The 16,928-nt window shown below is 32.7% G+C and overlaps 1 protein-coding gene and 1 long non-coding RNA gene across 2 annotated transcripts in view; both read left to right on the top strand.

Moving 5' to 3' along the window:
• Positions 1–16,928, top strand: part of AANAT1 (dopamine N acetyltransferase) — a 111,109-nt gene that overhangs the window by 10,277 nt on the left and 83,904 nt on the right. The window lies entirely within an intron of this gene.
• LOC143191528 (uncharacterized) lies at positions 12,602–13,203 on the top strand. Its single transcript, XR_013004532.1, has 2 exons — positions 12,602–12,880; positions 12,971–13,203. It is a non-coding gene; the product is annotated as an uncharacterized LOC143191528 (long non-coding RNA).

The raw sequence follows: 16,928 nt of genomic DNA, 5'->3' as shown, positions 1-16,928 counted from the left end.
CATTCGTTAATTTGGACTTTTGCACTAAAACATGTGCGTTCAGACACGGAGACTATTGGAATTGCAAATTACATAGCGGTTTGCATTTTTAGCAAAACTTTTCGACCAATTTAAAAAAATTTGCAATGTCAATGTATACCGTATTATGCGTATTCAAGAAAATTAGAAGATCTTACGAGTAAGAATTAATAAATGGTCAAAGCAAAGTGAATATAAGTGAACGGAACACTCAAAATTTTATTTGTTTTTATTTATTAGTTACTTGTATGTATTCCGATAATTTTTTTCATTTCAAAATGCCATTAATGGAGAAAAATTGGTATAGGGTGGGAGAAAAGTCCCGCTACCACTTTGATTGCGCGGCATCTTGGTTATGTGATGTTTAGTTCAGTTTCGCCATTGTGTACTTATTTATTTTAACCATTGCGTTGTGTAGACGTCCAAACTTTATTTTGGATAAATATACGCCACAAGAATGAGCAGAAATAGTGATAATAATAAGAAATTGATAATGAGCGATGAAAACCATTTTCTTCTCAGTGTCCACGTCAATTAACAGAACAGTCGGTTTTTGGGGAACACGGAATCCTTAATTAATTCATGAAGCATCATTGCATCCACTAAAAACTGTATGGTGTCGTATTCATGCTGAAAACATCATTGGTCCTTTTTTTTGAAAATGACCAATGTGTTGCTATTACTGTTACTGCTGAATTTTTTTTTGCCTGAAATGGAAGAGCAAAGACTAAAGGACATGTGGTTCCAGCAAAATGGGGCCACAGCACATACAGCTCTTTCAACAATACAATTACTGAAGACGTTTTTCCACGAAGACAAATTTCGCGAAGTGGCGATTTAGCATGGCTAGCCAGATCTCAGCATTTCACAGCATCAGACTTTTTCTCCTCGTGTTTTTTAAAATCAAAAGTTTATGTATTTGAGTCCCATACGATTCAACATCTTAAAGACAGTATTCGTCTCAGATGTTGCATAATTTCTTAAAAAATGCCTTATAAAGAGACGAAAATTGCATAGCGAATCGCGGTCACGCAATTGAAGAAATTGAACCAAATTTACTTATCTTTTCTTTGAGTAAAGTTATGGGCAATCAAAATGGTAGCGGGATTTTTGGCCCACGTTGTACAATATATATTAATCAATTATGTATTTTATGTACTATTTTTTAAATTAATTATTTTTGTGATTTGATTTAGAGAAGTCTGCTGCTGAAGCCAATCAAACAGTTTTAGAAACTTATGGTGAAACTTATACTGTACACTGTCTAATATAATAATTGATAACTTATTTTTTAATTGAACATTGTTAATTACTTTAAATATCATACCACAACACAATAAAGGTTTGTTCTAGAGTCAATATTATTAAAATATATTTAAAAATACAAGATATTACATATTTCAATTAAAACCTTCTTTTATTTTTCATCTATTTATTATATGTGTATAATTGGATATTGCCCATATAATATATAGCCACGTAATATTTTTCATCTTTGCCGATTTTTGTTTTGTTTTTTTTATTTACCAGCACAAGAAACACCTAATTATTATTTTTCTTATTATTATTTGCTTTATTATTGTTGTTGTACATAGTTAATCATTTTAACAAGTAGCGTCATTTGATCGAGCACCTTCGTTAAATTTGGTTTTCTACATACTTTTGAATGTAAATAAAATTATCTATAGTTTAGTCTAGCTTTAGACACAAACGAATTAAAATAGATTCCTAGCACCGTTAAACAGTGATTAGATAGCACCAATATATGTTTTTCAGTTCAGTTACCGTTGTAGGTTTAAATAAATACTTCCTATTTATTGGTTCATATCTCTACTCCAGAAGAGGAAGTTCTCCGTAAGTGATCCTTCCATTTTTTTGACCAAGAAATCCGCTATTTCATTTTCAACGATCCCAGAGTGAGAAGAGTGCCACATAAAGGTAATGGTTTTGCTGCTTCTTTCCAATTTAGAGCTTAGTTCACGAAGTGAAGAGTTAGAGATGGCTGGAGGCCTTTTAAGGAGCTCATTGGATCAGAGGCGATAACCAATCGTTTGTCTTGTACATCTTGTAGTGAGATTGGGGCTTTATACATGGCGAGCAGTTCAACCGTCAATACGCTCGATGAAATGGGGAGGTGTCCTTCCGACATCACCGATGTAAATGCTGACCCCACGTAGTCATTGCTCTTGGAGCCGTCCGAGAATGTGAATAAGTGTTTAGGATATTTCTCAGTTTTAAAATGATTGAATTAGGTGCTGATATTACTAGACTCACAATTGTCCCTTGACGGATTACTCATGGGGAGCGTTTGCCATGGAGGTAATCTATCCTATATTGGTCGAAAAATCAGCGACAAGCGACTGCAAACTGCATACACTCTATAATAAGAGCCTTTGGGTTGATCTCTAGAGGGGGTGAATTTGGTGCTTGATGGGAAGAAATGTCTGTAATGACACAGCCTTGGTCTAAAACTCAAGGAACTGGCAGTTCCCATTATATATCTTTATATTATGTATTTAAGTTATGGCTTCGAAATGCTTAGGAAGTGCTAAAATCGCGATCGATTATTGGATCACTGCCATAACAACATCGTTCTTTCGACACGGTAGAGCCATGTTGCTAGTAAGATGGTTAGAATGATTAGAATACATGAATATACCTAATAAATATTTAATACATGTTATTCCGAAAAATATTCATAATTGGTGATTTATCTTAAGAAAATGGGGGTGGGTGATAATGTTGTTGTTCATCAATAATGTTGTTTTTAAATGTGATTATATATTGGATTTTTTAAATAATATTCAAGGACAGCAGCTACGAAAATACTACAAAATATAAATAATATATTGTTTGTTCTGTGTTGATTTAAATAGTTGTATTGATCTAATATGGTGATAATCGTTTATAGAATTTATTCTTTATTTGATATTTATTCATAAATATTGCATGTATACGATCTGATCTTAACTCGATGAGCTCACATGTGGTGAATGTTGTTTTATCGAGTCTTTCGAAAGATAAATTGGTTCAAGGTAAGCGTACGTTTGCAGGAAAAGAACTGCAATCGTATATCCGCAGTCAAACAGAAAAAATGTTATCTGCACATGTATTATTAATATCGATGTATATTACTATCCGTAATTATCAATGTAAAACCATGCCAGGATATTCCATATTTATATGAAAAGGTCAAAAGAATAGTCATATATTCGTTTTTATTTTAGATTCTTTGTTCCATTTATGAACAAACATAATTCTGTTTTTTCGTTTTGCCTCTGGATTGAAAGCAAAAAAATTGGTAAATATCGTCGTTCTGTTTTTATATTGATGATCGTCGATTTACCAAAAATATTTGTGATGGGACAATCATTGAGCATTGAATGAACAGTATTTCAGTAGCATTATTTCAAGCTGCTAGAACTGTATTGTTGTAAAAAATCCCAGCAAAAGCGACTAACATGTTCAGAATTATCCTTTTGCATAACAATGCACGGTCACGTGTTTTAAAAGTTATATTGGACTGTTGCAGCTCGAATTTAATGTTGGCAAATGTGCGACAATTAATCAACGATAAATATATATCTCTCTTTCGACACAATCTATTGGCAGAAAGATGCGAAAGTGATGGAGTTGGAGAGTTATTATCTTCTTGCATGATGACACTCGTTATCTACCTATCCTTTCAATATTCGCGAAGACTTCCGTAGTCACGATATTCCAAGCCTTCTATTGAAGTAGTGTAGAAGAGCAAAAATGAGTGGCCTCAACACTCACATTATTCTCTAGGTATAGGTATTATCGAAATAAAAGTACAATAATGAAAAATCAAAGTTCGAACTTTTGAATCAGTTGACTTGGTTTGAAAGTTAAATTGATATTAAATTAGAAAATAAATATTATAAATTAGGAATAAATATTTCGGTTCTATTGGTCAATGAAAAGTTCCAACAGTGTTTAGTCACCAGAATTAGAATCATATGCCATCCCAACAAAATATTTTCTTTACAGTTTCCAATAATGGAAATTTAAACTAACCAATTATATTACTATAATGGCGATCAAAATACCATCTAGTTATCGGACTTTAGAAGACTTCTTCGGAGAAGTTTATTGAGTTGTCTCTCTCTATTACCGTATGAGCGTAAGATGAAAAAAATCAGAGCTAATAAAACAAAACTATTCATAATTGGTTGAATTGTTGGCATAAAAATATTCGAAATCATTATTTCATCAAGGACAAAAAAATTATTGTTGATCAATATAATATATGTGTTTCATGCAAATAACAAATATGTTTGCAACAATTGTGATTTTTTAACAGGATCGCGTGTTTATATACTATATTGTTATTTGTTTTTGCGTAATATTTAGCAAATAATTGTGAAGGAATATAAAAGGACATTGTCATAATTTTATGTCTGTTATGCTTGAGTATTATTTGTTAAATGGAAAATTATACACTATTTAATGTATAAAGCATATTAATATTAAAATATTTTCAAGTTATAGTCTATTCTAAGTTTTTTAGTAATACGTAATGGATATTTGTAACGTCGAAATATTACAATGTTGCCGCATCAACTCCGAGTTTTAGTTCACTTTGGCTTTGACATACAAGATAATTCTAATCTAAATAAAATAATTCAACAAAAATGTTATGAAATATAATGTATTTTAATATTATAGTACATCTAATATATATATATATATATATATATATATATATATATATATATATATATATATAAACGAAGGATTTAAAACTACAATTAAGAACACAGGTATAATAGTTTGTAGGTTAGATTTGTTTTGTTTACATTCAACTCTTTTCCACTCCACCCATGAGGTAAAGTTTCTAGGCGCGTTTTTTATTTGAGAGCATATTTACCTTTTTACGTTTAGTTCTTGTTTCCTTCAATGATGTGTTTACTTGTCAAGTCATCTTGGTATCACTATATATTTTATTTATTCTGCTACTATATGTGTACAACATTCTTCAAAAAATAACTGAATTCTGCCTAATGTATTTACCATATCTACAAAACAGGTAGTATTCATTATCTCCTCATATGTTCTAACTTCTAACAATTACAATCATATCTGTGCACACAAATCTTTCACGCATTACAATACCATTTCCTACAGTTATATTCAATTAACAGTTTTGCCAAGAGTGCCACAATGAACCATTTTGAAGTATTCAAATGAGTTTCATCAAGAAACACAAAATCAAATAGTTTATATTCCTTGGTCTTATTTTATGCCTTTAACAATTTAATTATTTTTAAGGTAATGTCTGGAAGTTTTTAGAGGCTATTACACCTCTCCGAGTGTTATTTTTACAGCATTCAAACCCTGTGCCTTCTAAGAGTGTATGAAAGGATGTCTTACATCCTTCAAAAGGCTACACGTCCCTAATTCTTTTATGTATACTTTTCAGACAGACAATTTTCTCCGAAATAATTTTATTAAATTATGTTTATATCGATAAAATAGTTTGTGTACTTACTGTTCTTATAGATTTCGTATATTTGGTCTCGAATAGAGCCAATATCAAGATGGTCAAGATTCGTCACCCACTTTGTATGTAGACGGGGTTTCTTGGGTGAATCTAACGTGTTATTCTTCATTTTGTAAGCGATGTTATTCACAGTACCACACTGATATTTAGCCCGGCAGCAACCCGCTAAAATACATTTTCAATAAAATTGTAGGCACTTACATCACTACATAGTATAAAACAAAGTCGCCTTTTCTGTCCCTATATCCCTATGTTCGCTTAAATCTTTAAAACTACGCAACGGATTTTGATGCGGTTTTTTTCAATAGAGTGATTCAAGAGGAAGGTTTATATGTATAATACATGCATAATATACTAAGGCAACATTGCTAATTTTAGAGGTTTCTAACGTGATGTCGTAAATTAAAGTAATTTTTTAGGCTTATTTAGCAATTAGCAAAAACGCTGCCTAACCCTACGAGTTAGATCAAATTAATGTACTACAGTATTGTACACCATAAAAAGGTCTACAAAAAAGTCCGCGATGGTATATGTTTATCTTTTAGGGATAACCCACATTAACCATTTTTATTGTTTACTTTTTACGTGAGAAAATGGCTTATTGACGAAGCTATTTTAAGCAATACGGCATTAATCCTTATCGAATTAAGTACCTTAAATACAGTGTGCAATTAATATAGATCAATATGGTTCCTTACAGCATGTAAATTAAACAAATATTTTCGGAGATATTACAAATTTAAAATTTGCGTTTAAAAATGTGTAATGTAATAAAAATTGTATGAATTTAGATATTCCAAAGATAGCAGGAAATCTTCATAGTAAGTATAGGGGAAGAGGAATTGTTTTACTCCAAATTTAATGCGTGCAGGCCAAGGGCAGTAATGAATGAACCAAAAATACTGGATCGATTTTAATCACGTTTTCATTGAGTGACATAGGCATATATATTTTATGCCCGTGCAAAGTCGGAGCGGGCCGCTATGTTTTTATATACAACGTTCATATTTTTTCTGTAGTGTATTTAATTTAGTATCAGCATTGCACTCGTGCGAAGCCGGGGCGGATCGCTAGTTTTTTAATATAATAAATACTTACCTCTCTAACGGAATTTACGGCCCCATTATCTCGTACCTTTCCAAAATAACCTATTAAAGCCAAAATAACTAAAGGGCTAAAAAAATGCATGCCGGTTTATAACCTATAGTAATTATAACTAATATTTTGAATAATTTAGCGTACATCTGACAACCAGACGGCGACCAGCTGTCAGACGTATGAAAAATTCTTGAAAGCAATAGTGATAAGAGGTTTTAACTCTTACCTATAAATTATTGTGGCGGTATAATTAATTGTTGTTTTTAGATGTACTATAATGTTAAAATAAATTGTATTTGATAACATTTTTGTTCAGTTATTTTATTTAGATTAGAATTTTTTTTGCATCAAAGCCAAACTGAACTAAAACTCAGAGTTAATGCGGCAACATTGCTATATTTCGACGTCACAAATATCCATTACGCATTATTAAAAAATCTTTGAATAGACTGTACCTTCAGAGTCATCAAAAGATTTATCTTACAATAATACACATTTTAATTCTTAACTATGTAAGATGAGTTAAAAATTAAAGTTATTAAAGTGATTATCATCTATCTTTAAGATCATTAAAGTTTCAGTTAATTTTGGTGTAGTGGTTAACGCTAGTGGTTTTTGTATATATCTATTCAAGCTTCTAATTTTCCAATCAGTTGGCCTTAAGCTAGTTTTACATCCAATATAATTCGGCTGAATAATTCTAAACCGATAATTATATGCTGTAATATATATCGATATTAATGATATATAGTTATAATGGTATCGATATTGTATTACACTTCTATTCAATTACCGATATTTGATAGTCATATTTTTGCTTCCTACAACATATATTTCAATTCTACCTTGAACCGAATGGTCTTTCGAAAGTCCTGGTAAAACATTCACCCAAACGTGAAATCATCGTATATCAAATAACAGAAAAATCCTTCTGTAAACAGATACAGGAAATGTACAATTTCTATATTAGGTTGTTCAATACATTTGAGGAGTATCATTTATTCGTCAATAGTAGCACTAAGAATTCGATGTCACTTTAATTTTGCCTATGGAGATATATTTTTAGATGTAACACAAGAATTCGATAAGATATGGCATGACGGCCTTGTCCATAAGCTACAGAAAATGCTAACGAAACAATACACTGAACTATTAAAATTTTGCAGTACTATTAAAACATTACAGCTAGAATGTTTAGAATCAAACAAGAAGAAGCCTACTCTACAACTGGGGAAGCTAAAGCAGGCGTACCACAAGAAAGTATGTTGAGGTCAATTCTTTATGTGTCTCAAATAAATCTCCATGTAAAATTTGGGTGGAAGGAACATGTAAAATAGAGATAGAAAAACTGGAATTAAAATATAAGAAAAAGTACTGGTTAATTGGAAGAAAATCATAATTATCCGTACATAATAAATTGCTATTACACAAGCAACTATTGAAGTATAATAGGTCAATTGAAAAGACCCCGGCCTACTATAGTAAAACACCTTTTTATGGCAAAATTAATTTTTTTATTCAATATAATTCCCTTCAAGGAGGATACACTGATTATACCCGACAACGACGATTTTCGATACCATTTTTTGTAGTATGATTTGTCCTTTGCTTCAAAATAGGCCTCAGTTTCGGAGATCACCTCTTCATTCGAGGAAAATTTCTTCCCAGCGAGCATACTTTTGACATCTGAGAACAGGAAATGGTCGCAGATCCGGAGAATACGGTGGATGAAGAGGCAATTCGAAGCCCAATTCATGGGTTTTTGAAAATCGTTTTCACTGACTTGTAACACGGTGCATTGTCTTGGCGAAGCAGCACTTTCTTTTTCTTCAAATGCGACCGTTTTTCGACGATTTCGTCCTTCAAACGATCCATTAACGCTATGTAATAGTCGCTGTTGATGGTCCTTCCTTTTTGAAGGTTGTTAACGAAAATTATTCCATGCTTATCCCTAAATACAGATGCCATAAACTTGCCAGCCGACTGTTGCGTTTTTAAATGCTTTGGAGCTGGTTCATCGTGTGCACTGGTCATAGTCCACTGGGATGACTGTCAATTGGACTTCGGAGTGAAATAATGGAGCCATGTTTCATCCATTGTCACATATCGACGCAAAAACTTGGGTTTATTAAGCTTGATCATCTTCAAACACTGCTCCGAATCATCAACCCGTCGTTGTGTTTGGTCAAAAGAGAGTTCTAGCGGCGCCCACTTTGCACAGAGTTTTTTCATGCCCAAATATTTGTGAATGATATGATGTACACGTTCGGTTGGTATCTTTAGAGTCATTCAAAATGATATCATGGATTTTTTAAATGTTTTCGTCGGTAACAACCTCTTTTGAGCATCCACTGCGTTCACCGTCTTCGGTGCTCATTTTACGATGTCTAAACTTAGCAAACCAAGTTTTTGCTTCAACTGTATTTTTCTCTTCAAAAAGCCCTATTTTATCAACACGCGAAATTCCTTTTTATCCATTTTTTTCACACTAACGAAAGTTGCTTCAATCTTTTGAGGGTTAGGGCTAACTAAAAAACATATGGATTTAATTCTAGTAGCGCCATCTATGTGTCAGGCCGGGGACCTTTCAATTGACGTGTTATATATATGTATATAATTTATATTTTATATAACATATTTTTATTTGTAACTATAAATCAATACATATGTAAATACAAATCTTTTGCGTTTTTTTTGCTGAAATTTTTAAATGATTTAAATAATTGTTATTTTGTTCAGGTGCCTATAATAGAAATTTAAATTAACCAATAAAATTACTTGAATGGGCGATTGTTACCCCATCTATATAATGGACGTTTTTTTCAGGGATTCCTATTAAGTTTTCTGCCTATTACTCTACGGTTATAATGAAAAATAAAATAATTTTTACAAATATTCCAATTTATTCATTGAAATAATCGAATAATCGAATAATGAAACATCATTTCACAGTGTTTGAACATGCAGAGAACTACAACATCATTCAAGTCATCACAATCGTCAAAATATCAGAAACATACAACTTCATTAAACTAACGACTTAAGTGCTTTTAAATGAACATACTCACTCAATTTTATTGTCCCCGTATCAACTGGCAGAATATGTTATGAATGGCTAATTTAATAAAAGCGTTTGATATAGGCGGTGAATGAGTTAAGTTGGACAATATTTTAGCAGGATGTATTTAATAAAACCATACATTTTTTAAAGCATCTTTTGTTACCGTGCTATTTATATAATATTTAATATAATTTTGTGGTATCTCGTAATATTGTTACATGTTACACATTGTTACCGATCGTTGCCGACCAACCTACAATTTGTCTTTACATTAACTTAAATCTAGGTATATGTCTAGGAGCACCCATCCTAGTCTAGCTCTATCTTAGACTCTGGTGTAATAATTTTATTCATAATGATTTATATTATAATTAATTTTATTATTACATAATGACGTTTATTGACAAATTTATTAACGGAGAAAAAATTAGATGCATATTCTATGAAAACTGCCTTGAAATTCTTCTTGAAAACTAAATTACGTCTTCTTTTAATGGTGAACATTGACAATTTGAGAAAATCATATTCGAAATATTAAAATGTTATCTTATTATTCCTTGACTTTTTTCACCAAGTCAGATAAAATTCGCTACCAAAAATACTCAAGACATTCAATTTTTAAACAATAACAAATTACCCTTTTTAACCATTTTAACTACCTTAACTTGATAATATTCATCAGAAATTAAAAACATATCCTTTTAGCTTTGATACTTTTTGGTTGTATCAATTCACTCAATTAGTTTTTTCCAATACAAATTTCTTTTTGTTTGCTCTTGTTCTTGATATTCTCTTTTACGATCGGGTACTGCTAGAAAGTTTAACACAGGCATCATACAATGGTTCCAAAACGGTCTTACGTACCATTATCGATGCTCCGTACCATAGACATATCTCTAATGCAGCGATAAAACGCGATAACTCTCTAGAACTTATAAGGAGTGTAAATCAAAATTAATGATTTTGTTAAGTACTTAAAAGGAGTGTTACTACACCACAATGTGCTGGATAATGAGCTAAATATCCGACGGGATAGTGAAGTATCAAGACTAAAACATTTAACACCGTTCAATCTAGTTATAGGACATATATGACTTTAGAATAACATTTAGAACCAAACTAACTATTTAAGATAATATTTCACATCGGATGCAATTGCAGGTGACCTTCTGTTATTAGCAATCATAAGCATTGAAAGTGTCGATTGTATTTTTTATTGACTTGATCCTCCAAAATACCGAGGCCATAACCTTTTCTGCCGATTGTTGTGTTTTCGGACGCTTTGGACGTGGTTCACCAGTTACTGTCCACTCAGATGACGATAGTTTTGATTCCGGTGTGAAGTGATGGATCCATGTTTCATCCGTTGTCACATATCGACGCAAATATTCCGGTTTGTTACGTTTCGTGTTTTGGTTAACAGTGAGCAATCGCGGTGCCCACTTATAATAGAACTTTCTCATTGTAAAATGCTTAGGCAATATAAAACCAAGACGTTCTTTTGATATCTTGACGATGTTAGCAAACTCACACAATTTCACTTTTGGGTCACTCAAAACGATTTTGTGAATTTTTTTGATGTTTTCTGGTGTTACCACCGGATTTGGACGTCCACTACGTTCTGCATTATCGGTATCTCTACGACCACGTTTGAAGTCAGCAAACCAACGTTTTATTGTTGTTTCTGATGGAGCAGAGTCCTTATAACACTTTTTAAGCCATCGCTTTGCTTGAACTTGATCAAGAAGCAGCGTAAAATTAAAACACGAAATTGTTTTTGATCCATTGTTTTGAAAATAACAAAAGTAGTGTCACTCTTAGCACAATAACTCACAAACTTATAAGTAGAGTATCATGAAATTTTAACAGCGCTTTTTTAAAATTAAAACAAGCGCTATTCATATATACTATATCAACCCGTGTGTTATGAATAAGAAACAAATAAACAAACAAAGGAGAAACGTTCCCTGTACACTAATTATTATACTATTATTATAATATAACAGTTGAGCGCACACGTATCCATATGTATTTCACTTCGCTAATATCATAAATCACCCTCAAACGTGATTTTTTCGGCCTCAGCGTACCGTACTTATAAACTCGACGGTGCCGGTAATTGAGGCCACACCTACCGGCTTGAATATTCGAAAAATGTCTGCGAGCCAAAGCCAACTGCACCAAATGTATTTTCGCGATCCGGTTATACAGGATATGCAGGTTAAAAATCGCCGTCTACACGTTGTACACTACCGTTCACAAAATGTACGCGGGCTTTATTTGATATCCGTCATTAGGAATGTAGAAAAAATATCGATATATCGTTATATCAGAATAGATTAAATATGTTTTTTAAAAGAAATTTAATTAAGTTTTATCAAAAATATCGCTACTCTTTAAGAGATTTTGAAAAAAAAATATTTAGGCTAATATTTTTTCTTCAAAATATCGATATTTTTTATACTTATAAAAAAAATTTCGATATATCGATATCGGTGGCCAACACCTCTATCCGTGTTTCTATAAAACTATTCGTCGCACAGTGTTCGAAATTCGACGATAATGAAGTTTATCATGTTTTTCATATAATAAATAGTTTATCAACAAAGTATTGATAAATTTAAATTACCACATTACTGAATATTTTAACAAGGTACAGGTATCACAAGTAATATTACTTTCAGAACTGTAAGAATTTCAGAGCATTAAATATCATCATAGAGAAATAGAGAAATACTAGGTTCACTACATTCTATGGTTTGTTTATTTATTTTGTACGCCATTTTCAATGTACCTCATAACAGTGTGGTCAATTTTTATAATCTTTATAGATTAAATTATTATTTTATTTTATTAATTTATACGAGTCGGTAGTTGAACAGTATTCTCATTTTAGGAAGTGTTGTTGTACCCGGATAGTGAGGAAATTCATCATCGTTTTCCAATAAGAAGTACCCGGCGATCTTTAAGATATGGGTGGAAGACATTAAATATCCTAAACAGGTTGGGTTAAACATGAAACAGATTTATGATCGTTACCGCATGTGTCATAGACATTGTTATGATACATGCAAACTTTCCTTTAAGTACTTATGAACAATTTAGTGATGGTGAAAATAATACCATGAGCCCAGAACATGTACAAATGGAAGAGGATCAAAATCAAAATGATATGGAAGGTAAATTGAAGGAGTCATGTGTTCATAATTGTTACCCTTAATTTCTAAAATGTCTTACTATATTTGTGGTGCCTATTTCCATCATTCCAGGTACACAGCCAGGGTGTTCGAAGCAGTGTCATCGACATTTGATCAAATTCTACAAGGTAAAGTTTGTATTAATTCAGCCGCAATACTCTCCTTTCTGCTCATTCTTACCGTTTTATGGTAAATGATGTGGCTCTGTGAATGGAGGTAAAACGAAATGAAACAGTGGTGTTTACATTATGTGACCGTTATTTATTGGCTATATAAAAAAAAAATGTGAAAAATACAATTTGATAAAACGGCTGGCAGCGGTGTTACCTGGAGACGAGGCTTGGGCAGTCGATAGTGGCACGTCTAAACCAAACGATGGTTAAGAATGAATCGAAATACTCTTCAATAACATCCCAGATAAACGTCTCGGGGTTGCCGCCAGCTATTCGTTATCGGGTTCTAGTTGGCGCTGCTGGCACCCCGCCCGTGTTCAACATCGGGGATTATATTTCTGGGTATTTTGCAGACCGTTATTCCACGATGTAAAATTCGACATGCCTCAAGGTCGCTACACCGTTAATTACATGACTCTATAACTTCAACTCCAGATGTTCCTATACGAGCAAACAAAGTTTTACGTTGTACTGTAGTGTATATCTCAGGTTATTTAGTAAAATTTAAAAAAAAAGAAATTAATTGTGATTTTTGTTTACATACAATTATGAATGAATCAGTAGACCCGCAAATTGAGACTGATTTTATACAGGCAAAATAATATCTCGTGCCCCAGACTCAAACAAAAAATTTCAAAAACTCAAAACAAAATTGTTTTATTATACTGCCAGTCAGTGACTTTGAGCTATCTCCTATATATTATTATCAGTGTCATTTCGTGGAAGTATGAACAAAATAATTTTTCAGTTCGCTGAAAGTTTGTTTGTGGAAAGTTTTACTTTTTTACTTCAATTTGACGAAAGAATTACTTACTTTACTTAAGCTGAAGTTAAGAATGAATTTTTTTTTATTTTTATATATTATAAAATCTTTATTAGATACGCTTAGTACAATCTTAATTATTATTATTATTACAATTAATTTATTACTACTTTTCCTATGTGCTTGGATTAATTAACAAGCAAGACGAGTGCGAGAAAATACATCAGTATGTATTCCTTAATTATAAAATTATAATTATTTATTAATAATTAACTTATAGCTATAGTTTACACTAATAATATAGACTAAAGGTTCACACAAGTTCGTATGGTTTTGTATGTTTCAATCTCCTGACATCCATCGCGCTGTCCAGCAGTTGTATTGCTTCCACGTTAGTATGATTTAATAATCTTCTTTCGTGTTTCAATGCGAAATCCTGCACAACTTCGCAAATCCATTTGATTTCCAGGTCATCGTGCAATTCTTCATTGGTTACATAGCGATAGGCATTGGTAATCAATCGAAGAACCTTGTTTTGACAGCGCTGTATGACTAACTGATTTGAATTTTTAGTGCAACCCAATATTTGCACCCCATAGGTCCAAATTGGCTTTATAATTGTATTATAGATCAACCTCTTTGATTTTAGATCAAGTTGAGAGTATCTTCCGACTAATCAGTATAGTTGTTTTATTTTGGTTCTAATGTGTTTTGCTTTTTGTCTAACGTGATGCCTCCAATTTAATCTACCGTCAAGATGGATTCCAAGGTATTTTGCTGATTCTGCTTGAGGAATCGGGCATTCATTGAGTGATATAATTAAGTTTTTATTATTTCGCCTTAATGCAAAATTAACGTGGACAGATTTGGAGCTATTAAGTTGAATTTTCTTCTTTTGGCCTTTTGTAGATTTTGTTGACTGCCACTTGCACTTTTTCTATTGCCCTAGGCAGAGATATATCTTTTGCCATAATAACTGTGTCATCAGCAAAGGTTCCAAGAAGTATTTCTTTTGTTGTTGGAATGTCAGCAGTGTAGAGCAGATACAGGAGAGGTCCTAAGACGCTACCTTGTGGAACTCCAGCCGAGATATTTTTAAATGTCGAGAACGTCATTTCGTGCGATACTCTAAATTTTCTTCCGAATAAATATGACTCCAGCAATTGACAATAGTTACACGGTAACAGTTTGCTCATCTTACAGATTAATCTCAAATGCCAAACCCGATCAAAAGCTTGTGAGACATCCAAGAATATTGCAGGGCAGTATTTCTTTTCTTCAAACGCTCTTTCAATAGCCGCAGTTACTCTGTGCACTTGATCGATAGTTGAATGGTGATTTCGAAAACCAAACTGGAAATCTGGTATTGTTACCAAATGTTTAACACGTTTAAATATCAGCTTCTCAAATAGCTTTGATATTGCAGGTAGTAGCGAAATAGGCCTCTAAGATTCGACTTGTTCTGCAGGTTTGTCAGGTTTTTTGAGCATAATTATTTGTGCAACTTTAAAGCATTCCGGGACATGCTTCAGCCTTAAACAGGCATTAAATATATATGTCAACATGATGATTGCTTTTCGTGGCAGTTCTTTCAATAATCCAGGTGAAATGTCATCTATACCAGGTGCCTTTTTAGGATTGAGGTTATCAATTTCAGTGGCAACTTCCAGTGGAGAAATTAGATTTAGATCTACATCGGGTTGATAAATAGGAGATGTATCCATGGTAGATTCTATATCATTAGGCCGAAAAATGTTAGCTAAGTATTGTGCGAACAATTCAGCTTTTTCATTGTCGCGTCGAACCCATTCATTTCGATCATTTTTAATTGGCGGTACTCGAATAATTGGTCTTTTAAATCTTCGAGTTGCTTTCCATAGCGAATAATCTTTGTCTGCTTGTGGGCTTAATTCACTTAAATACTTTTGAAAGCAATTCTGTTTATATTCTTTGATCTTTTGATTCGTCTGATTACTAATTCTATTAAGCGTAGTTTCGTCAGCAGCATTTCTGGTCCTGTGCCATACTCTTCTAGCTTTTCGCCTTTCTTTTATCATTTCTCTAATTTCGAGGGGGTAAAGTACTTCATATTCTGATTTCTCTCTTGCTATTGGGGTAGCATCTTTTGCAACTGACCGAATTTGTTCAGTTATATATTTGGTTTGTTGCTCAAGATCATCTATAGTTTTTAGTCTTACTTTTAAACTGATTTGTTCCTGCAGTAGTAATCTGAATTTGTCCCAGTCAGTATATTTGTTGGTAAGATTAGGCTTTTTTGCTTTTCTTAGGATTGTCGCGCCCAGTGTTAACAATACTGGAGTGTGATCAGATATTAGATCGCACAAGCTTTCTGTACTAATTTGATTTAATGAGATGCCTTTTGTAATGTAGAAATCCAGCAGGTCTGGGACTTTATTATTGTCTGTGGGCCAGTAAGTGGGTTCGCGCCCTGAATAATAATTACAATTTGTAAGGTTAATAGCGTTGAGTAATTCGTTTCATTTTCCAGGTGTTATTATTCGTGAACCCCTAGCTGTATGTTTAACATTAAAGTCTCCACCAATAATAAACCGTGGGCCTAATTATGAAAAGATATCTTTATATTGTTGTTGTGTCATTTTATGTCTTGGTGGACAATATATAGCGCCATGAAATAAATATTTCAGCCCTGTTTTTTTTCGATACTATTTATCGTAGCTTGTATTTCTTCATTTTTAATCTCTTCTTGTTTGAAATGTTGTATATTTTGTTTAATGATTAAAGCTGTTCCGCCTCGAGCCTCTTTTTATCCTTCTTGTTTGTTACTTCGATCCAGTCAGACTGTTCCCCTACCTCTAATGCTAGTTCGTCTTCATCGGTGTAGTAGTCTTCTGCATAATTAGTATGCCTTTTTGGTGTATTTTGCGTGTGACCTTGCAGTTGCAAACGGATAGCAGCCATATCCTTAGATAATTGCAACAATTGTTGGTTCAGACGCCCATTATTCGCTCTTAATTCTTTGTTTTCTTTCAATAATATATTCAAATCCATATTGTTGTCCATCATGTTACAATTAAATATTTTTTTCACTAACTTTCACTTTTTCCCCTTTTTG

Source organism: Rhynchophorus ferrugineus, unplaced genomic scaffold (genome assembly GCF_030347505.1).
Source record: "Rhynchophorus ferrugineus isolate W39M unplaced genomic scaffold, kcgeb_rfMv2 rfM2, whole genome shotgun sequence".
Lineage (NCBI taxonomy): Eukaryota > Metazoa > Arthropoda > Insecta > Coleoptera > Curculionidae > Rhynchophorus > Rhynchophorus ferrugineus.
This window is presented reverse-complemented; position numbering and strand designations above follow the sequence as displayed.